Raw genomic sequence first — 22,684 nt, forward strand, 5'->3', positions numbered from 1 at the left:
TTGCAACGAATATATCCTATTAGTACATTATACTACGTTATTTTGTAAATATTTTTTTTTTGGAAATTTTTAAGTTTAAAGTTTAATTTCAAAAGAAGGTATAATATAGGACTAAAAGCTAAACACATGGAAAAATTTTCAAAATTGCGACCCACACTTTGATTACAAGATTTACATGGACAGACGGACATTTTTAAAACAACTATGATGGCAACGTTTTCTAGACCTTTTGTCTTGTTTGAGCTTTTAAAGCTGATTATTTGAAGTTTAGAAAAATATTTTGTAATATTTATTTATGAGCCACCAAAGGTGCGTAAAACTCTGTTTTTATTTCAATTAAAACTGTCACTTATAACATAAATAACGTTAAAAACAAAACTCATATCTACTAAAAAAAAGAAAAAAACTTTCTTAAAAATTCTTACACATTAGGGATAAACCATTAGCTACCTTAAAAAAAACAACTCAATAAAGTAGAGTTTTAATATTTTTTGTAATATTTTATACTAATTTTTATATAAAAGTAAAAAAAGAATTAAAAACATGACAATGGCAGCAAAACTTTTTACTTTGTTTTGTATCGAGAAAAAACCCAAAATAAAAAAACAACAACAGCCAAGGAGAACAACAAACTATAAATTGCAAAATGCCGCCTTTAAGACGCGACATTATGTTCGTATTTAGACATTTATTTATACATTTAGTCAGTGAGTTCGTATGTCTGTCCGTCTATGAGTCCTCGTAGCTTGTTTGTTCATTTATTCATTCATTCGGGGTTTTTTATTTTGTTTAGCCGCTTAAAGCCTTAAAGGGTCACATTTGATTTTTGTTGTTGTTATTTTTGCTATTGCTTAGACAGGACGACGTTTATTTTTATTTTACGTGTAATTTGTTTGTTGTCATACTCAATATTGTACCTACACAATGATAAATTGACATACATACTTTAAGTCAATTACCCGGTTGTTTCATAGGTGTTTTAAAAGTATCCTTTTGTAATATTATCTATTTTTTAGTTATTAATTATAAAGATAATTATTTATTTTTGGTTATTTTAACATTTTAAGTTCTTTCTAATGCAAAACAAAAGTTAATTGAAAATTATCATCTTGGTGTCTCTTATTAGTTTCAAGGGTAATTATTTTATTACATTTTTCTATGACTTTAGAAATTAATAACAATTTTCAATATAAATTTTTCTAAAACCAGTAAAAAATTATTTACATCAGAACCACTGGGCAACACAGATACTATGAAAAATATATTTGAAGAATTTGAGAATACACATAAGAACAGGGCTGTAAACAGTATGAATTGTAAACATATATTGTACTTTTTGCCTAAAATAGTACCTAAATATTTAGATTTATTCAATGAATAATGAGATTTTTGAGAAAGTCTTATTTGCTTATCATATTCTTAAGAAATTTATAGAAGTTTTGTTGATTTCAGGAAAATGGTTTATAATTACAAAATCCTCTGTTTCGTCCTTAATTATTTTTTGAGTTTGAATAAAAGCTCTACATAGATAGACAGATCATAAACGCATAGAAAGAAAAACAGAGAAGCAGCACAGACACGCAAATAAAGGGATGGATCGAAGCACAAGCGCTAAAATGAGAGGAGATCCTTAAAATGACTAAAAAAATTAAATTCGATTTTTATATACTTCATTAGAAAATTGTCATAACTGATGAAAGTTTCTAATATGGTCTCGTTTTAAAATTTTTTGATCTACATTTAAAGTGTCACGACGAACTTATTTTAAAATATCTCATATAGAAATTCTCTAAATCGATGTATATTAAATAATAAGTATACGTCACGTATCCAACACAATAATGGAAAAAACAAATTTTACTTTAGATACAAAACTTTTCATGTGAACAAAACAACGTTTTGTATATCAATAGATTGGAAATTAAGTAATATTTCCAGAAATTTATACATTTTTGGCAGTATTCGTAAACGACTTTTTAGAAAACTTTTAAACAGTTTTCTAAAAAGTCTTTTACGAAGAATTTTTAGAATTTAGAATTTTTTCAAAGAAAAAAATTTTCATATTTAAATAAAGTTTATATTTATGAAAAAAATTTAAAAGAAATTGAAAAATATGTGTGTAATTTTTTGATTTGGAATACATAAATATAAACCAAATAGTTTTAAAATGTTAAACACCCAAGCTGTTCTAATTTGTGGACTACTGAAAACTTCTTAATTAAACTCGACAATATTTCTATGTTATTTATGCAAAATTTCATTTCAATCGGAAAAACCAGCTAGAAATAGCAGAAGCGTCTCCCATATTTTTATTTCTCTACCAGTGTGAATCGTTAAAAAGGTTATCTTGCAAAAAAGTGGTCGATGAGACACCCTAATGTAAATAGTTATGTTATTATATAAATAGTTGGGTACATTTTTTGTTATTTCATAGCACTTTTTGCTGTTATCAACTAACATCGCTAAGTTAGCTGAAAGAAAAGTAGAAAATGGGAAAAGTTCATTCCAACAACCATGATAAAATATTCAAAAGTTTTGTTAATAGTCTTATTGTTGTTGTCGTTTTTACCTACGCTGCTCAAAGGTCTATAAAGAGGTTGTAATAAAAGAGTCCTTGTAAGAGTTTTTTAACGCAAAAGTATTTTTTGTAAAGGAAAATAAACTTGTAAAAGAAGATGTTACAAAATGTGTTTAGAAAAATTTCAACCTCAGGTAGGTTAGTGATAGACTAACTAACTAACTAACTAACTAACTAACTAACTAACTAACTAACTAACTAACTAACTAACTAACTAACTAACTAACTAACTAACTAACTAACTAACTAACTAACTAACTAACTAACTAACTAACTAACTAACTAACTAACTAACTAACTAACTAACTAACTAACTATCTAACTAACTAACTAATTAACTAACTAACTAACTAACTAACTAACTAACTAACTAACTAACTAACTAACTAACTGACTAACTGACTAACTGACTAACTAACTAACTAACTAACTAACTAACTAACTAACTAACTAACTAACTAACTAACTAACTCACTAACTAACTAACTAACTAACTAACTAACTAACTTACTAACTAACTAACTAACTAACTAACTAACTAACTAACTAACTCACTAACTAACTAACTAACTAACTAACTAACTAACTAACTAACTAACTAACTAACTAACTAACTAACTAACTCACTAACTAACTAACTAACTAACTAACTTACTAACTAACTAACTAACTAACTAACTAACTAACTAACTAACTCACTAACTAACTAACTAACTAACTAACTAACTAACTAACTAACTAACTAACTAACTAACTCACTAACTAACTAACTAACTAACTAACTAACTAACTAACTAACTAACTAACTAACTAACTAACTAACTAACTAACTAGCTAACTAACAAACAAACTAACTAACTAACTAACTAACTAACTAACTAACTAACTAACTAACTAACTCACTAACTCACTAACTCACTAACTCACTCACTCACTCACTCACTCACTCACTCACTCACTAACTAACTAACTAACTAACTAACTAACTAACTAACTAACTAACTAACTAACTAACTCACTAACTAACTAACTAACTAACTAACTAACTAACTAACTAACTAACTAACTAACTAACTAACTAACTAAATAACTAACTAACTAAATAACTAACTAGCTAACTAACTAACTAACTAACTAACTAAATAACTAACTAAGTAACTAACTAAATAACTAACTAACTAACTAACTAACTAACTAACTAACTAACTAACTAACTAACTAACTAACTAAAAAACTAACTAACTAACTAACTAACTAACTAACTAACTAAATAACTAACTAACTAACTAACTAACTAACTAACTAACTAAATAACTAACTAACTAACTAACTAACTAACTAACTAACTAACTAACTAACTAACTAACTAACTAACTAACTAACTAACTAACTAAATAACTAACTAACTAACTAACTAACTAACTAACTAACTAACTAACTAACCAACTAACTAACCAACTAACTAACCAACTAACTAACTCACTAACTATCCATCTAACTTACTAACTAACTAACTAACTAACTAAATAAATAACTAAATAACTAAAGAAGTTCACTAATGAAAGAAAATTACACGTTACTAGACTACTTCTATGTAATCAGGATGATAAGTAGTAGTTATAGTGAAGTATTTTAATAGGTAGGTGATTAAAATTGCAAGTTTTTTTGCTGCAATCTTTACTGTTTAAATTACAAAAATTTCTAATAATTTAACATCCCTCAAACTTATTTTGATTATATGTAATTTAAAATATTTTTTTTCAATTTTTTTTACATACATATATAATTTAATTTTATAAATTGTTAGAAAACTTTATTTGGAAAAATGCCCAAAAAAAACGAAACTTATTCATTTTTCTTTTTGCCTACACTATGAAATTTAATTAAAATCAATTGATTTTCCAAGTCCAAAGAAATCACACGCACACACACACACACATACAGTCATAATACAATAAGATGGACATCCTTTTCGACAGAAATCATCATACAGATACTTTCATTTACACATAAAACTTTTTGAGATACAACTCTTGCGATTGGTAGGTTTTTCATTACACTAAAAGCAATTACATACTACTGCTTCTTGTGTTGTCTAACTAAATATAAAAGTATTTTTTTAACCAAAAAAAAAAAAAAAAAAACAATTACAAAATTTTTGTAAAGTACAAGTAAAGTAAATTAAATATAAAGCAAATAGTTTTCAAATTAGAAACTTTACTAGATAAAAGCAACAATACTACCATGAAAAGACATATTATATTCTTTAAACATTTTCTCTATATATAGAGAAATTTTCGTTGAAGAAATCTCTTCAGCGAAGGATTTTCTATTTATAATTTTCTTTATTAATATAGACATTATATTTGATTTTCAACTATTTAATCTTTAAAGTGCAATACAATTTTTTGGTATGAATTTATGTTTATTCTACAATATTCTGCCGCAGTCATTGATAAAAAGCAAGTTACATATTTATAATTAAATACTCAATATTTTGATTAACACTTATTCTTGTATTTTAATTGGTATTTTGTTTTTCTTTTAATTAAATAAAACAATGAAAACCTATTCACTGTCATGTCGTTTTTAGGTAAAACAAATTGTTAAATTCGAATTGTTGTTAGACGAAAAATTTTAAGGAAACTAATTTGAGAAAGCTATTGGAAATATTTAATTGATTTTTGTATAAAAAGCGAAAATTTATTAAAGAATTTTTATGAAAAGGAAATTTCCTCAAGAATTTTTATAAGAAAAAAATTCATTAAGATTTTTCTTTGACAGAAAACTCTTTAACATTTTCTATAAAAAGAAAACAAACATTTTTATAAAAGAAAATTTTGTGAGTAATTTTTATGAAATAAGATTAAAGGAAAATTTGATTGAAAATTGTCTATGAGAAGAATATTTTATGGAAAATTTTTTTCCACAAAGTTTTCTTTTTGTAGAAAATTTTTTATGAACGTAAATTTTAAAATAAAATTTTATTGAAAATTTTATTGAAAATTTTATAAAATAAAATTTTATTGAAAATTTTCTATAAAAATAAAATTTCCTTTAAAAAGAAAATTTTTCGGAAAAAAAAATTATTAAAAATTTTGCGTAAAAATAAAAATTTTATATGAAAAGTAATTTTATCAACAATTATTTATAAAAAGAAAATTTTTGAAATTTTTCTATAAATAAATAAAAATAAAAATTTTCCATTAATTTAAAATTTTCTTAAAACTTTCCGTTAAAAGGAAACATTGAAACTTTTTGTTTTATTTAAATGTTTATAAAATTAAATTTTATTTAACGAATTTCTATAAAAAAGTAAATTTTTTTGAAATGATTTATAAAAACGAAATTTTATTGAAACTTTCTATCCGGAAATTTTATCAAAAAGTTAATAAAATGAAATTTGTTTTAAAATGGAAAATTTTTTGAAAATGATTTATAAAAAGGAAATTTTCTATAAAAGGAAATTTTATTGAAAATTTTCTATAAAAATAAAATTTTATTGAAACATTTCTATAAAAAGAAAAAAAGTTCTATAAAAAATAAAATGTTTTTATTGAAAATTTTCCCACAAAAAGGAAATTTGATGTAAACGAAAAGGTATTGAACATTTTCTTTAAAAATGCAATTTTATGTAAAATTTTCTATAAAACAAAATTTTTAAAAAGAAGATTTTGTTTTATTATTTTAAGAAATAACATTTTTTTAAATTTTTCTATAAAAGAAAACTTTATTTAAACTTTGCTATAAACAGAAAATTTTATTAATTTTTTTAATTAAAAGAATATTTCTTAAAATAAGAAAATATTTTTATTATAAATTTTCCAAAAAAAATAAATTTGCTTTAAAAGACAACTTTATTAAAAAAAACCAAAAAAAAATTTAAGTATATTTCAAAAATCTTCCATAAGGAAAATATAATTTTATCCAAGTAAGTAAATATTTGCAAAGTGCTTAGAGAACTGAAAATAAAAGCAAATAATAAAACTATAATAACAAGTTTATATAAAGAAATGCCCTAAATAAATGTATAAACTTAAAATACAATTCTTTCAACAAGATATTTATACAAAAATAAAAATCACGATGAGTTTTTTTTAAGCATTTGAAATATAATTATAAATGAAAGTATAAAGACAAAAATAAAACGTTTGCTTATTCGTTTGTGGTTACAGGAAATTAGCTTTGACAAAAGAATTTTCTATTAAGCCAATATGCAAAGGTCCACTTAGATTAAAAAATTTTGAAATTAAAATTATTTTTTTTGCCGTAAATAAAATTTTATTGAACTCCTCCAAATTTATTGCATTTCATTTATCAATGTCTCAATTATTTCCATTTCCATTTCTATTTCTTTTGAATTCTTGATTTTGTTTTATTATGCAGCCTAAATACATTTATATGTTTTGTTATTCGTTTGAAAATATAAAAGTTTTCACGTCAAATAAATATTTAGATTTATTTTTCTGTCAAGTTTTAAGTTGAAAAATCAAAAAAAGAAAAGTGAAAAAATAAATCACCACAAAGAATCAAACAATTCTAAAATATTATCAATTTAAATTGTTGCAATATAACAAAAAGGCAAAAAATGTCTCTATTGTATTTTAGAATTGATTTAGTTTTCTTTTTTGGTATATAGGAGACCACAATGTACAACAAATTGAGAAAGCACAAAAAATGATAAATGTTAGACATTTATATACTCGCATATGTACATATACATATGTACACATTGCTTTAGGGCGGTTTATTTTTCCATCTGTATATAAAATAATTAATTTTGACTATAGATTAGTATATAGTTTAATATATAGTTTAGTCTATAGTCTAGTATAGTCTAGTCTATAGTCTAGTCTATAGTCTAGTCTATAGTCTAGTCTATAGTCTAGTCTATAGTCTAGTCTATAGTCTAGTCTATAGTCTAGTCTATGGTCTAGTCTATAGTCTAGTCTATAGTCTAGTCTATAGTCTAGTCTATAGTCTAGTCTATAGTCTAGTCTATTGTCTTGTCTATGGTCTAGTCTATAGTCTAGTCTATAGTCTAGTCTATAGTCTAGTCTATAGTCTAGTCTATAGTCTAGTCTATAGTCTAGTCTATAGTCTAGTCTATAGTCTAGTCTATAGTCTAGTCTATAGTCTAGTCTATAGTCTAGTCTATAGTCTAGTCTATAGTCTAGTCTATAGTCTAGTCTATAGTCTAGTCTATAGTCTAGTCTATAGTCTAGTCTATAGTCTGGTCTATAGTCTAGTCTATAGTCTAGTCTATAGTCTGGTCTATAGTCTAGTCTATAGTCTAGTCTATAGTCTAGTCTATAGTCTAGTCTATAGTCTAGTCTATAGTCTAGTCTATAGTCTAGTCTATAGTCTAGTCTATAGTCTAGTCTATAGTCTAGTCTATAGTCTGGTCTATAGTCTAGTCTATAGTCTAGTCTATAGTCTAGTCTATAATCTAGTCTATAGTCTAGTCTATAGTCTAGTCTATAGTCTAGTCTATAGTCTAGTCTATAGTCTAGTCTATAGTCTAGTCTATAGTCTAGTCTATAGTCTAGTCTATAATCTAGTCTATAGTCTAGTCTATAGTCTAGTCTATAGTCTAGTCTATAGTCTAGTCTATAGTCTAGTCTATAGTCTAGTCTATAGTCTAGTCTATAGTCTAGTCTATAGTCTAGTCTATAGTCTAGTCTATAGTCTAGTCTAAAGTCTAGTCTATAGTCTAGTCTATAGTCTAGTCTATAGTCTAGTCTATAGTCTAGTCTATAGTCTAGTCTATAGTCTAGTCTATAGTCTAGTCTATAGTCTAGTCTATAGTCTAGTCTATAGTCTAGTCTATAGTCTAGTCTATAGTCTAGTCTATAGTCTAGTCTATAGTCTAGTCTATAGTCTAGTCTATAGTCTAGTCTATAGTCTAGTCTATAGTCTAGTCTATAGTCTAGTCTATAGTCTAGTCTATAGTCTAGTCTATAGTCAAGTATATAGTCTAGTCTGTAGTCTTGTTTATAATCTAGTTTATGACTAAGTCCAGTCTATAGTTTAGTCATTTGTCTATATTCTAGTCAATAGTTTAGTCGATAGTCTAGTCTATAGTCTAGGTTTTTGTCTAGTGTAGTCTAATTTAATCTACAGTCTAGTCAATAGTCTAATGCAATGATTTTATTGGTTCAAAGGTTGTGAAGTTTAATTTATTGTTAGCGCCTTTAGGACCACTGGGTAGATTTGAAAATACTAGCATGCATGACAAAAAGTTTTTTCCATGTATTAAAATACACATTTTTTTGCCTTCTGGACTAAACATATTTAGTCATACTGTTTTTGAGTATTTCACCAAAAAATGCAACGGAGATTTTACGTGTATTGTTTCTTGATTACACAAAAGTACAGAGACAAAAAAAAATGTTCTTATATATACAACTAGTATGTATACTATATATATTTATGTTAAAGGATTTTTTGAATAGGGTTTTGATGAAAAAAATCTAAAAAGTGTTTTGTTGTTTTATTAAAAAAAAAAACAATAGAAATAGTTTATGGTCAATATAATGAAAGGATTCTTATATACATATGAGTAAACAAACTTATATCCTTTGTAGAATACATTTAAAAGATTTGTGTTTAATGAACATTAACAAAAAGTACCAATAAAAAAAGTACTTTATTTTAAACATAAGTACATTTATGTTTGAAAATTTAATTTGTTATAAAGTGTGTCAAAAGTACCTTAGTACCAAAATTTTTCCTCAGCTATGCGTATTACTTTTGCACAAACATATAAATTTTGTTTTACGTTCTTGTCCATTAAATAACTATAATATTGAAAACGTTTAACTAAATGGTTTTTCTCTATCCTTTATACATACATATTTGGTAGAATGTGTTTCGCATACATATGTATGTATGTGTATTTTGTACTTACATGTGTGTATTTAAGAATGTCCATAAATAGTCATGAGTACGACATGAGGAGGCAGTATTTTATACACAGATGTACAAAATGTTTGTAAAATATGACTTTTTTATTGTCAACGTTGATATTGAAAACAAAAAACTGACTTTGATGATCACAATTATTTTAACTAATGGCTGTAAATATATGAGAGGTAATATTAAACAATTACATTCAATTTACCTGAATATAACATAAATTCAAACATGTGAGTAGAAATACTTACAGTAAAATCTGGTTAGGTAATATATCAAAGTATTACAAGCTAATTTTGGAGAAATTTAATTTTCTCTAAAAGGAGTGTAACATAAATAGTTGTGTGTAAAGTTACTGCTATAAAATGGAAAAAAAATTAAAAAAAACTAACTAGAGTTTACTGTACTTAATTATTTATTGTTTGACTGTTTCTCATTGCTAACATTTGTAAAGTACAGAAGAAAATACAAATATACAGAAAATGTTTATTTTCCGCATTTTGTTTTTGTTTTATTTAGTTCTTATAACCATCATTGTTTGTCTCTAATTACATGAATGAAAATAAATCTTTAATCTGTAGTAATAGATTAAAATAGTTTAAGACAAGTTTACAATATTAAAACTAAAATTTTTGTTTGTAATACTTTGTGTTTGTAATACTCAAAAATATTGGTGTCACGCTACAGGTAGCAATTTTATAAAATTGTATACCCTTGACTATTATAGTGGGGAGTCTGTGCAAATGTTTGTAACACCCAAAAATATTAGTCCCATACCCACTTTAAAGTATACTAATCTGTCTCTCTAGCTGTCTGGCTGTCCATGTGCCCCTTAAAGCAGAAGTCTATAAGACCTGGTTCACACTGGGAAACTTTTGATATTTGTGTGAGAGAGAAAGAGAAAGAAATATCAACCATCTCTTTCTCTCACACACAAAATCAAAAGTTTCTCAACAAAAGTTTCCCAGTGTGAACCAGTTCTTAGTAAATATCCAAATATGCAAACTAACAAAAACAATGTATCAAAGATAAGTACGATTTTTAGTACTTAATTTTGTGAATTTACCAAAAGTACCAAACTTGTGTTGGGAATTTTTAATAAGATAAAAATGCAGGATTGGAAAAGAAAAGATTTTAATTTGTTAACTTTAAAAAAAATTTCGAAAAGTTTACAAATTTGACCCTTGATTTAAAGGATATATAATTGAATCCGAAAAAGGTATTTTACACTTCATTCCATAGGTTTTATTATAAATTCAAAATGTTAGGAAAGTGATTGAGGCTTTCTGTGTTTAACAAGTAGGAAAGTACAGTCGAATATTTTGCCGACCAAATCATACCCTACACCATGAGTATATTATATATACTTATATGAGAGTTAGGGCCGATACTTACATGGTTTAGAGAAGCGATTTAGTTCTACAATGATTTAATAAATGAATGAAGTAATAATTTTGGGTATTTATGAAATTTAACCAAAATCGACAGTATCATTTATAAAACTAAGTTGCCTTGTTTTTGTAGAGTTAGTAATATATGGCTTAAAACATAGTTATATGGCATAAAAACAACAAATCGGGAGGTGCAGTTGTATGGGGCTAGGTGAAATAATGGACCGATTTCAACCATTTTAAAATGAGCTGCCGAAAAAAAGTTTATATCAAATTTTGTCAAAAAATTTTTAAAAATACGCCCTGTAAAGTTTACATGGACAACCAGCCTAACGGACGGAAGGACGGACGGACAGACAGACATGTCTTAATCGACTCAGAAAATCATTCAGTATCGATTTTAAGATATTTTTAATATTATGGCTTGTAAATTTGCGCACAAGGTTTACATGAACAGCCAGCCTGACAGACGAATGGAAGGACGAATATATATCTTAATCGACTCAGAAAGTAATTCAGGTGGGTTTAGAACCAATATTTTTGTGCGTTACATACATTAGCACAACCGCTAAATACTCTCCTCACTTTAGAGATGTAGGTTATGAAAGAATAAATCATATCAAATTCCTAAAAAAGATAAAACAATCTAATAATCCCACATTATCTTTAATTCCTTAATAAAAGTGCTATAAAAAAGAAATTAATGTAATAAAAATACATTGTTGAAGGATATTTTAAGGCCAGCCATAAAGCCGCCACAATTAAATTTTTGTATGTTTTCAGACTCGATATTTGAAAAAAATACTAAGGAATTTATGGATGGTTTATTATTGTTATGTTTTGTTGACAAATAAATTCTATTTTTGGCAAAATTTATTTATCACTTATTTTTATATTTTATTTTAGAAAAAGGAAACAACAGTTAAATAATTTAATAAAAAGGATATTTTTTCGAAAAGGAGTAGGGAGTAAGAATTGTTTATCATATAAGCTAACGTCAAGAAGTTAAAAATGAGCTTTGTACAGTTATGTTGCTATGTATGTATTGTGTAAATGTGGAAATTGATACGAGTGAGAGAGAGGCAGGGAGAAAGAAAGAGATAAAGAGATCTTAACCGATCACAGATTTGTAAATTGTAAAGCGTTTGTCTTATGTTGATTATTTGGCGCTAACTAGCAAACTATTTCCGTATAGTTATAACTTATCTTTGAAATGAAAATTTTACAAAAACTATTTCCGCTCAGGCAGATATATCCGTATTTAGAGGAAAATTACAAAACTATTGGGCATGTAAAAGATTAATAAAAAACGCACTTACATATGTAAATTCATTTAAGTGTACATAACTAAAGTTCAAAGAGTACATATGTACATATTTAAATGTAAATATAAAAAAAAACAAAAATAAAACAACAAAAGTCACATGTTTTCATTTATGTAGGTTGAATGAATGAAAAACATATAAAAGGTTACATATTATTTACAGCAATTGATGTTTTTTGTAAACAAGTTACATGTTATTCATTCTCTGCGTTAAATACTGTTACAAAAAAATACAAAACGAAACAAAGGCTTAGGGTGGATTGAACAGTCAGTCTAAATACTAAAAGTTACTAAATTGTTAACAAAGTCTAGAAAGAAATTGAAGATCAAAATTGGTTTCTATCAATAACAAAACAACGTTTTATCAAATCATATTTTGTCAAATTTTTATCTATTTAGGTCTTCTTTTTTAAACAGACAGAAAAACAGACGTTAAAAATAAAATTTAAGACAATTTTCAGTTCCTCTGTCTTAATATTTACTGAAACTTTAACCGTCAAACAAATAGACAGACATACGGAAGGGCATACAGATGGATAGACGGTCATACTAGTCTAGATCAGTTTAGTTCTGTAAAAGAGCCCGTTATATCTTATAACCTTTAACTTTTTCGATAGTACTTAAATATGGATATGAGAATTATAAATTGATTTCTCTTATAACTTTTCAGAATAACCTCGTATTTTTTGCCTGTATGTGGGCTTTTCATTAATTTATCCAAAAAAAAAAAACATTTTTTTGTTTTTATTTATTTTTTGTATAAATAGTTTTTGCTTAAAATATATCAACCACGTTTAATGACTTTTTCTCTCTAACAGCAGCTTCTTTTGTGGAATACAAAATAAATTCTAAATCATAAAATCTTTGATTAACAAAAGTAAGAAAATGTGTAATTTGTTTTTATGTCAGTATTTTGATATTTAAAAAAATAAAATACACACACACACAAATACATACATACATTTATAGGTATTTATCAGTCATAAATATGCAAAGGAATCTATTGTTATTCAAGTGTAGTAAATGTAAAAACATTTACTTTTTACAATCTATAGGAGAAAATAAAGAAACAAAAAATTAACATAAGAAAAATATTGAGCAATTTAGTAGAGTTTTAAGAGACCATTTTGTGGATTTAGATTAAAATACTTAAATAACTTATAAGATTTTTAGCAAAGTTAAGCAAAAATTTGAAAATATGTTAATAGTAAAATTGAAACTTCTTATATTGTAATCGAACTAATGAAAAGAGTAGGCCATGTTTGCAACTACTTAAGTTACAAAATAAAATTTACAAATCTTACCTCCAATTGGCATGAGTAAAAAGTCAAGTAATATTCAATAAATAAAGAAGAAAAAGAAAAATAGGTGGACTGTATCAACGATTATCATAAAGAAATTGCTTTTCAAAATAAAAAGTCAAATTTGAAAACAACAGTACGTATTAGTAATATATAGTATGAACAAATTCAAAATATTACGTATACGTAAACTGTAACAGTTTAATTATTATGATGATGCATGTTTGAGAAAACAACAATGCGTATGAGCGATATATAATTAAAAAATTGATAAATATTACGTATATATGATACATATTCAAGAAAACAATTAAGTTAAATCTTATAAATTTAACTAACTCACAAAATGTTTGTCTTTAAGATTTTACATAAAAAATTCAAAATATTTACATACATATTATATGCTACTCTTTTTCTGTATGTATGTGTATATAAAATATATGTATATATATTCCACCACAAACTCTTAACAGCAACGCAAAAAGGTTCAAGGATATTGTGGAAAAAAATACATACATAAACAAGGTCATTTCCAAACGTTTGTACCTTAAAAAAAAATTAAAATAAAAATATATAAATGGAAAAACAAAACACAACTATTAATATTAAAATATAGAACAAAATCTTTTGTTAAGAATGAATATTGTGTTAAAAATCTGTAGAAAAATTAACAAAATAAAATTGATGAATGCCCACTAATTAAAAGGAGCCATTAAAATTGTTTTTGAGTAAATAGTGTATTTGAACTGATTATTTGTTAAGCATAAAAATGGTAAAATTTGTATATCTATCAGTCGAGTGGTTTTTCCATTTCTCCACCACCCTACTCATCTGACCAATGCAAAACAAGTTTTTTCGTTTGAAAATCTTATTTCTGTTTTGAAAATAGTGCCTAACTTCATATTCCTAAATTGTAATTTAATTGTATAGCAAAGCATTAGTAGTTTGAAATATAAACTTTTTTTGTTAATAAATATACATACGAAATTCAAAAAGTCACCAAAAATGTAGGATGATTGAACAAAAATTGAGATATTTTTGACCTCGCAGATCCTTTAGAGAAAGGAGGCTGTCGGCCCTTGCGATATTTTCCACTCCTCTCCTAGTTAGTTAGTTAGTTTAGATTTGCTATCATTTAACAATTAATTCAATATAATACTATTAATATAAATAACGCCTTAAACTCTTAAGGTGAATCAATATTTTATCTATCGCTAACGTGACTTTCTTTAAAGAAAATTGTCAAAATTATTGTTTTATATTTAAAACACGCAATAAATTTTATAGGTTTTTGTTAGATATTAATATTAAAAAGAACAAACTATTAAAAAGACATTTATTTTTTATAACACAGATAAAAATTGTAGCCATTAATTAATAAATATTTTTATAAATATAAAAAATATGTAAATAAAGGAAAATTTAGAAATATTTAACAAGAAGTTGTATTTCTGAAGAATATAAAAATAAAATTAATTGACATTCAACAACGTAAAGTCACCACACAATTAATAAAAATGATAGAAATCGAAAAAAAATTTGGTCAATTTATCATACTGAATAGTTGAAATTGTGTTATGTTGTATTTTAAATGTGATTAAACTAGAGCTAAATAAATATTTGTACTAGGAAGCATAAACTTTAACTTAGTAATTAGAAATTTAAATGATTTCACTTCATTTATATGACTTACCACAAACATTTCTAAAAAAATACCTTAAAAAACTCAATTAACCACATAACCTCAATATTTTCCAATAGAAATACTTTAAAAATATTATTCACAGGAGGTTATAGAACAAAAAATCATATTATTTAAGCACCAAAGCTCTAGAATAAATAGAAAAAATCAGGAAAAAAATGATTACCCGCAAAAAAACAACACAGCATTTCGGTTTTCTCTTTACTAGAGTATTCAAACGATTAATCGTCGTTCGGTTAATCGATTAATTTTTGACGATTAATCATTCGAATAAATGAAAATTATCAAATTTCAAATAACGAATAATCCGAATAATTTCTATCAATTAACCGATTAAGAAAAACTTACTATTTAGCAGTAAAATTACTATGTATTTTCTACAAATTTAAAATTTTTATAATAAATTTTCTTCTTTTCTTAATTTCTTAATCAATTTTCTATAATTAAGAAAATATATTTGATGTTTTTTGAAAAGAAATAAGGAAATAATTATATCGCTTTTATTTTTACAACCAATTTTTTTGGGAACATTGTTGTGTTCTTAAGGATTTCTACCAAGTTTTCAGCAACAGTTATAGTTGAACTAGTGTTCAATGTAACGTATGAATTCTAGAACTCGTTGAAAATCTTAAAAACAGTAATGTGTTTATATAGAAAAGCATTTCACATAAACAAGAATTTCTAGTATTTGATAAAAAACTAAACAAAGAATTGAAGTGAAAATAATATTTTTGTTTATAAACCGTGCGTACAGAAACTGTGGACCATTAGTATTAGCTCTGTGTACTCAGTTTTTCATAATCAGCTCTTATGCTCCTGTAAAAGGATTTTAAAGTTTAAAAGACATCCAATTTCAAAAGATGGAATTCCAAATTTATATTAAAAAGTTGGTATTAATATTAATTTCAAATGAAGCTGAGTTCCTCTGCTTCAAAATCATATAATTTATTTCAAATCATCAAGATCATCAAGAAAGAATTGGAAATCTTAAAGAAAATTTGTCACAAAAAAGTAGTTAAAAGTTTTTGAGTCGAAAATGAAATATTTTTATATGTAATTTCTTTTTCCTTTTACTCTAAGTGATACCAATATTAGCATTATAAAATACATATAAATATTTTAAATATTCGTTTGTAGTCCTTTAAACTTTGAAATCCTTTTACAAGGTCATAAAAATCGGAGTGCACAATTCCGTAAGTGGAATTTATGCTTATCAACTTTTCCATGTGTGAATGCTTTTTTCAAAATTGTTACAATAATAACATCTAGTTTCCTTTTATTCGAATAATTTTTAATTATCCGATTATTAACCGGCTAACGTAAAACCTCAAATAATTATTTGTCGAATAAACCGAATAAGACAAAAACCCGAATAATTGAATACTCTACTCTTTACTCTTCAACTCTTAATCGTCATCATAATTATGATTATTAAAAATTAAAAAAAAACTTAAAATATAAATAAGTGAATAAGTATGTTTGCTTGTATATGTATATGTAATCAAACTTACGCTTGACATATAAAATAGAAATGACATATTGTCATACAATAACCATGAACATGACTGAACATTACACATAAACAAAAACAAAAAAGAAGTACACATACATACACACTATGAGAGTGTGCAAAAGGCACATAAACAAACATTCAGGTAATGCACCCAGAGAAATATTATTGGACATAGTTATAGAATAATTATCATAAAAATATTAAGAACTTACAAACCTGGTTGTTAGTATCATAATATGTTTCACTCAAGTATGTTTATCATAATTTTTTATTATTGCTTTCTTTTTGTCATTTTTACTTCAAAAATATAATATATTTTTTTCTGTGTACGCTAGTGCATTATACATATAAGATACTAACTCATTTAACAACAAAAATTGTGGGCAAATTGCAGTGAACAAGTGTTTTTCATATAGTTTTAGTTGTTTTTTTTAGTTTGTCATCATGTATACAACATAATAAAGTTGATTATAAATATAGTAAATGGGAAAAAATATGAATACATTTTTTATTTTCTTTTTTATTTTTATAAACAACATGGTTGAAAAGCAAAAATACTGCATAAACATGTTGTTAAAATGAGAGTATATCAAGAGACCGCAAACATTTATGTGTTTATTATTATTAGGGTAAAGCTTTTTTAAATTTTTTGAAAATATTAGAATTAGCCATATAATGTAAAAACTAAAAATGGATTCGTAAAAAGTTTCAAAAGAAACCGTTGGTTATATGATGGATCCTTAAATCTGATATAATGTCAAACAGTTGCATAAAAACAGAAAGAAGGGAATTTCTCTCTAAACGTTTTTAATGTAATTTTTTAAAAATCTTTTCTTTTGAGGTTTTTAATCATTCTCAATAGAAAAATCTATATACGTAACTGTATAATTTCGTAACAAGCAAATTTCATTTATAAAATTTATTCAGATTTTAATCCTAATATTTATTAACAAAAATCTAGTTTTAATCATAAATCTTTTCCACGAAGCTTAATGGCTTAAATACACCGTCCGATACTCAAAATTAGACACAAACCGAATGATATTCGTCTGAAACTATAAATTTAAATTAAAAAGTCTGCGTTTTTAGTTTTTCATTTAGTGATTCTGTGTCTATTCAAAAAGACTTTAAATTTTTAAAAAGTACATTTTTTAAAAAATATTTTAAAATAATTCTACTGATCAAACAATGCCAAATTTAATGTCAAGCTAACAAAAAGAGTTGTAAAATATTTTGTGTTATTTTTAGTTTATTCTGTCAGGATCAAAAAATGTATAAAAAAAATCTTTCAAAATTTTTTTAAAAAAATAATGTTGAAAATTTTAACAGATTTTTAAGGATAAGAGTTTTAAAAAACATTTTTGACCGATTTTCACCCTAAATGTATTATTTTTATATAGTAAAAATTATGTAAAATATTTCTCAACTCTTCCTGTTGACTTGACACCAAATTTGACATTGTTTGATTGTAAAAGTATTTTTTCCCGACGTATAAGTAATATTTTATTGTTATTAAGTATAAATTAAAAATTTTTGTTAAACAATGTGATTCACACATATACATTCTTAAACTTTTACGTGAACAGGACACCAATGAGCCATTAGAAAAATATTCGTTTCCTTCTAACGAAAGGGATTAAATACGTATACGTAATATTCAATTAAAAGCCAATATCAATCAAACGTTTTTTTTTTTTTTTTAATTTTAGACTTTTAACTAGAAATTTACAGCTTTCTCTCCTATATGTAATTCATAAAGAAAAAATATTATTTTTATTATAAATTATATAATATATATTATTCGCATCCATGCTTTATATATTAATTAAATATGGGATAAAGACGTATACGTAATATTTAATTGGAATTAATTAATTAATTGATAAAATTAATTTTAAAATTTTTCCTCAACAACAGTTTTTTGAATTATTTATACTCATATTATAATTACAGTGACTATGTGTTTCCTATGGTTCCCGTGAGAACGAGCCGATATTTCTAATAACACATATCAAATCTGTTTACGGATCACAGAAATACCATGGTAGACTTGACTGTGCTTTAGTAAGGCTGGACAATAGCATAGAAGTTTTAATACCGTATCTACAGTATAGCCTATACGTTTCTACATATGTCCAATCAAACAGTGTCCAGTAATTGTACCCATGGGAAGTCTAAACGTTCTTACTTATAGACAAGAGTGTCCTAGTTCTATTTAATATCATTTTGGGACAGAAACTACTCTAGGTAGTTATCTACCAATTTTGGTATGGTAACTAGTGAAGTATGAATATCCATTAGTGCAGAAGTTACGGTTCCTTACCTCATAGCTTAAAGAGAACTTAAAATAATATTATTATATAATTTAGTGATAATAGAAAATTTTAAACAGAAAAAAATTTCTGCCTATAATGCTGGATGTAAATGTGGGATTGCATCATCCAAAATTTTAATTACCTTGATTATAACACAATTTGTCCTAATTTTAAAATGTTTATTATAAAAATATGGCTTAAGTCTAGGGGTTGATTCACTTATTAATTATATATGAAATATTTTTACAAACAAAATAATATTGCTTCACTTCACAACTTTGATTTTTAATTAAAAAACAACTTTAAACTTCGTGACTTTACAACTTGACTGCACGACTGCTGCTGGACAACTCAACTCTATTATAGACGAAAACGTCCGTCATTATGGTCTCCTTTTTCTAGAACGATCCGTTGTCATACAATTTATATTATCGTCCTATTCTCCCTTACAGTCTAAATATAACGGCCGTTTAATACAAGTTAAATACCCACATTAATTTAACATTTTTATTAATAATACTATTTCTTTTTTTTTCAGTAATGCCATTGATTCCGATATATAATAAAATACATTTTCGAGGTATGTAGATCAATCTTATATAAATATATAGTTTAGGCCTTATTCAAAAAAATTAAAAAAAATTATATAAAATTTTTTTTATAAACCTAAGATAAATGTTTTCAAATTTGACTTATAAACCTATGATAAATTGTTGTAAATAGGACCATTAAATTTAAAATTGATTGAAAAACGACTGCTGCTTTATTAAAGTCTACAATTAAAATATCTTCTAATGTAGAAACTATCTATGTAAGTACGTACAACTTACCAGCAGCTATGGAAAAAGTACCACAATTTGTGGTGCATAAAACTTATAATCCATTTAATATATACTCTCTCCTACATAGAGAAAGTTATTTTTTAAACTAATTTCACAAAAAGTCTTTTAAAGTTAACTCTTCAAGAAACAGTTTAATTAAAACTTAATAGTAACACATACACTAATAAAACTTACACACACACAAAACATGACAAAATTATTGTGATACTTTTGCAAAGAGATTATAGTTTAAATATCTTTAAGATATTTTAAGAACAAACAAAGTTTTTGTCTATAAAATAGTCTATATTATCTTAATGATTCTCTTTAAACTTAACACACATTAGCTTTTATTTTGTCTATTGCCATAGAAATCTTAATCAGGTCTTGCTTTCTATAAAAGGACGTATAGAAATTAAAAAAAAAAAAAAAAAAAAAAAAAAAAACTGTTGAAAAATATAATAAAACATAGAAAACAAGAGGAATTCTTAAAATGTTGTCATACAATAGTACTTAACAAATAGCTTATATTATGAGTAAAAAATACCTTTTATAATCAACAACACCATATACATCTATACATACATATGTATGCATGTAAGTAGACGGACGCTTATAAATATTTCTCACACCCTTATGGGTTTTATAAACACTTTTATGGCAAATATGTAGTGCTTAACAAAAAAAAAAAAAAAAAAAAAAAAGTACTTAAAAAATTTATGCACGTACTCACAGCTTACAAACATACATATGTATGTATATATGTACTTATGTGTGAATATTAATATTTGTACACATATATATAAATGTAGTGTTTTTTTACGTGTTTTGTAAAAAAGACCCAGATCTGGAAAATGGATTTTTTATTTTGGTATTAACTTTTTCCAAAAAAAAAAAAAAAAAAATAGTTTCTCGGTTTGAGTTTAAGCTAGTGTTTTTTTCTAATGACTAGGTTATAGTCCAGTTTAATAACTTTTGTATGTTCTTGTCTCAATATTTGTTTTGTACAAATGTATAGAACATTTTTCTGCTTACTAGATATATCTATTTTAGTCTATTGATTGATTTATTGACTAGTCTTATAACTAGTTTATTAATTGGTCTATTTCCTAAACTATGAACTGACCAGATCATTTGTAGATTAACTCGTCTATAGGTTAATATTAAGATACAAAAGTAAATTGACAATGCAATAGATTATGGATTAATTAATGAACCAGGTTAGGCACTTGTCTATATAAAATAGGGTTAATCTAGGGAATATTAGTTTCGTCAATTAATCTATAAACTAATCTAGGCTATTCAATGGACTAGACTATAAAATAATCATTGTACTAGACTATAGACTCATATATGTACTAGACTATGGTCTAATTTATTTACTAGACTGGGAACTAATCCATGTGCTATACTATAGACTAATATATGGACAAGACTTTGAACTAATCTATGGTCCAGATTAGTCTATGTACTAATTATATATATTTTATTAAATAATATGTAGATAATTCTATGGACTATTTTATTGACTAGTCTATGAACTATTCAAGGAAGTAAGTAGTTCCTAAACCAGTCCTTGGAGTAGTCTATGTAATAATCTAAGGAGTAGTAATCTATGGACTGATTTGTAGCCTAGTATATGAAACATTAAGTATACTAGACTATAAACAATGTACTAGACTTTGGACTTATACTTTACTATTGATAATTTATGGACAATACTTTAAACTATGGCATAGTTTATGGACTAGTATATATATTAATATATTACCTGGTCTATAAACTAGTCTAAGGAGTAGTTTTTAGACCAGTGTCTAGACTAAACAAGTCTATGGACTAATCGAAGGAGTACTTATCTATTGATTATTCTATGAACTAGTCAGCATACTAGACTGTGAAATAATCTACGTATTAGCCTGTGAACTAGTCTATGTCTATACTATAAACAAATATGTGGAGAGTTATACATATTAAACTATGGTCTAGTTAGATAACAATCTATGGAATAGTATATCCTATGGGTTGGTGTATTTATTGTCCTTTTGGGCTAATCTTTAGTCTATATTAAGCGGGAGAAAAAACAAGAATTTTCATAACAAATATATAAATGAGGAAAAAGGAAAAGAAAAATAAAACAAGTGAAAAAACAAAAGTTCCCCCCAAACAGTCGAGCTGGATCCGCGGCTAGTCTATATATGATCTTATGATTGTATTTATAGCTTAGTATATGGACTATTCTATTATGTAGTCTATAGGCTAGTCTATTCTATTGACTGAGGTAGTTTTGTTGCAAAATACTTAAAATTCCCACCTAGAGAAATTGTTCAGTTGGAAAAACAGAGAATACAAATTTAAGCTTTTTGCGTTTTTGGGACATTTATACTGGAAATTTTTTAAATTTATACAAAAGATTTTAATTTTCTTAATGTAATTTTTGTTCATTGTATTTCAAATCTCAATTAAATTAGTGACGACTTAGCGACAGGCATAAATTTAATCTATGATGACACTTTTGTTTCGAAACTTAAGGTTCTTTTTTAAAAGTTTTATAAGAATGAGACCCACGGGTAATGAATACCTATTACTTTAATCAATTGTTCTGTCATTATTTTCGTAGGTTCCGTTTCAGGACAAGGAAATACAGATAAGAAACTGTCGCTTTTCTTAAGATGTTTTTACATTTCATAACAAACATGGAAAAACACACATAGTTTTTGAATTTAAATACACAAAAAAAAAAAATTCATGTATATAATAAATACTTATACAAACATATAATTTGACTCAACAGAATATTTTTTTAACCACTAAAATTTACCGGTTA

At 25.4% G+C, this 22,684-nt stretch overlaps 1 protein-coding gene across 4 annotated transcripts in view; it reads left to right on the plus strand.

Annotated features, from left to right (window-relative positions):
• LOC111676001 overlaps nucleotides 1–22,684 on the plus strand; it is a 71,139-nt gene that overhangs the window by 12,865 nt on the left and 35,590 nt on the right. For all 4 annotated transcript variants that reach the window (XM_046945781.1, XM_046945780.1, XM_046945779.1 and 1 more), the window contains exon 2: nucleotides 19,578–19,619. The gene's annotated coding sequence lies outside the window, so the exon portion shown is untranslated. The remainder of the gene's footprint in view (nucleotides 1–19,577; nucleotides 19,620–22,684) is intronic.

Source organism: Lucilia cuprina, chromosome 3 (assembly GCF_022045245.1).
Source record: "Lucilia cuprina isolate Lc7/37 chromosome 3, ASM2204524v1, whole genome shotgun sequence".
In the NCBI taxonomy this organism is placed as follows: domain Eukaryota; kingdom Metazoa; phylum Arthropoda; class Insecta; order Diptera; family Calliphoridae; genus Lucilia; species Lucilia cuprina.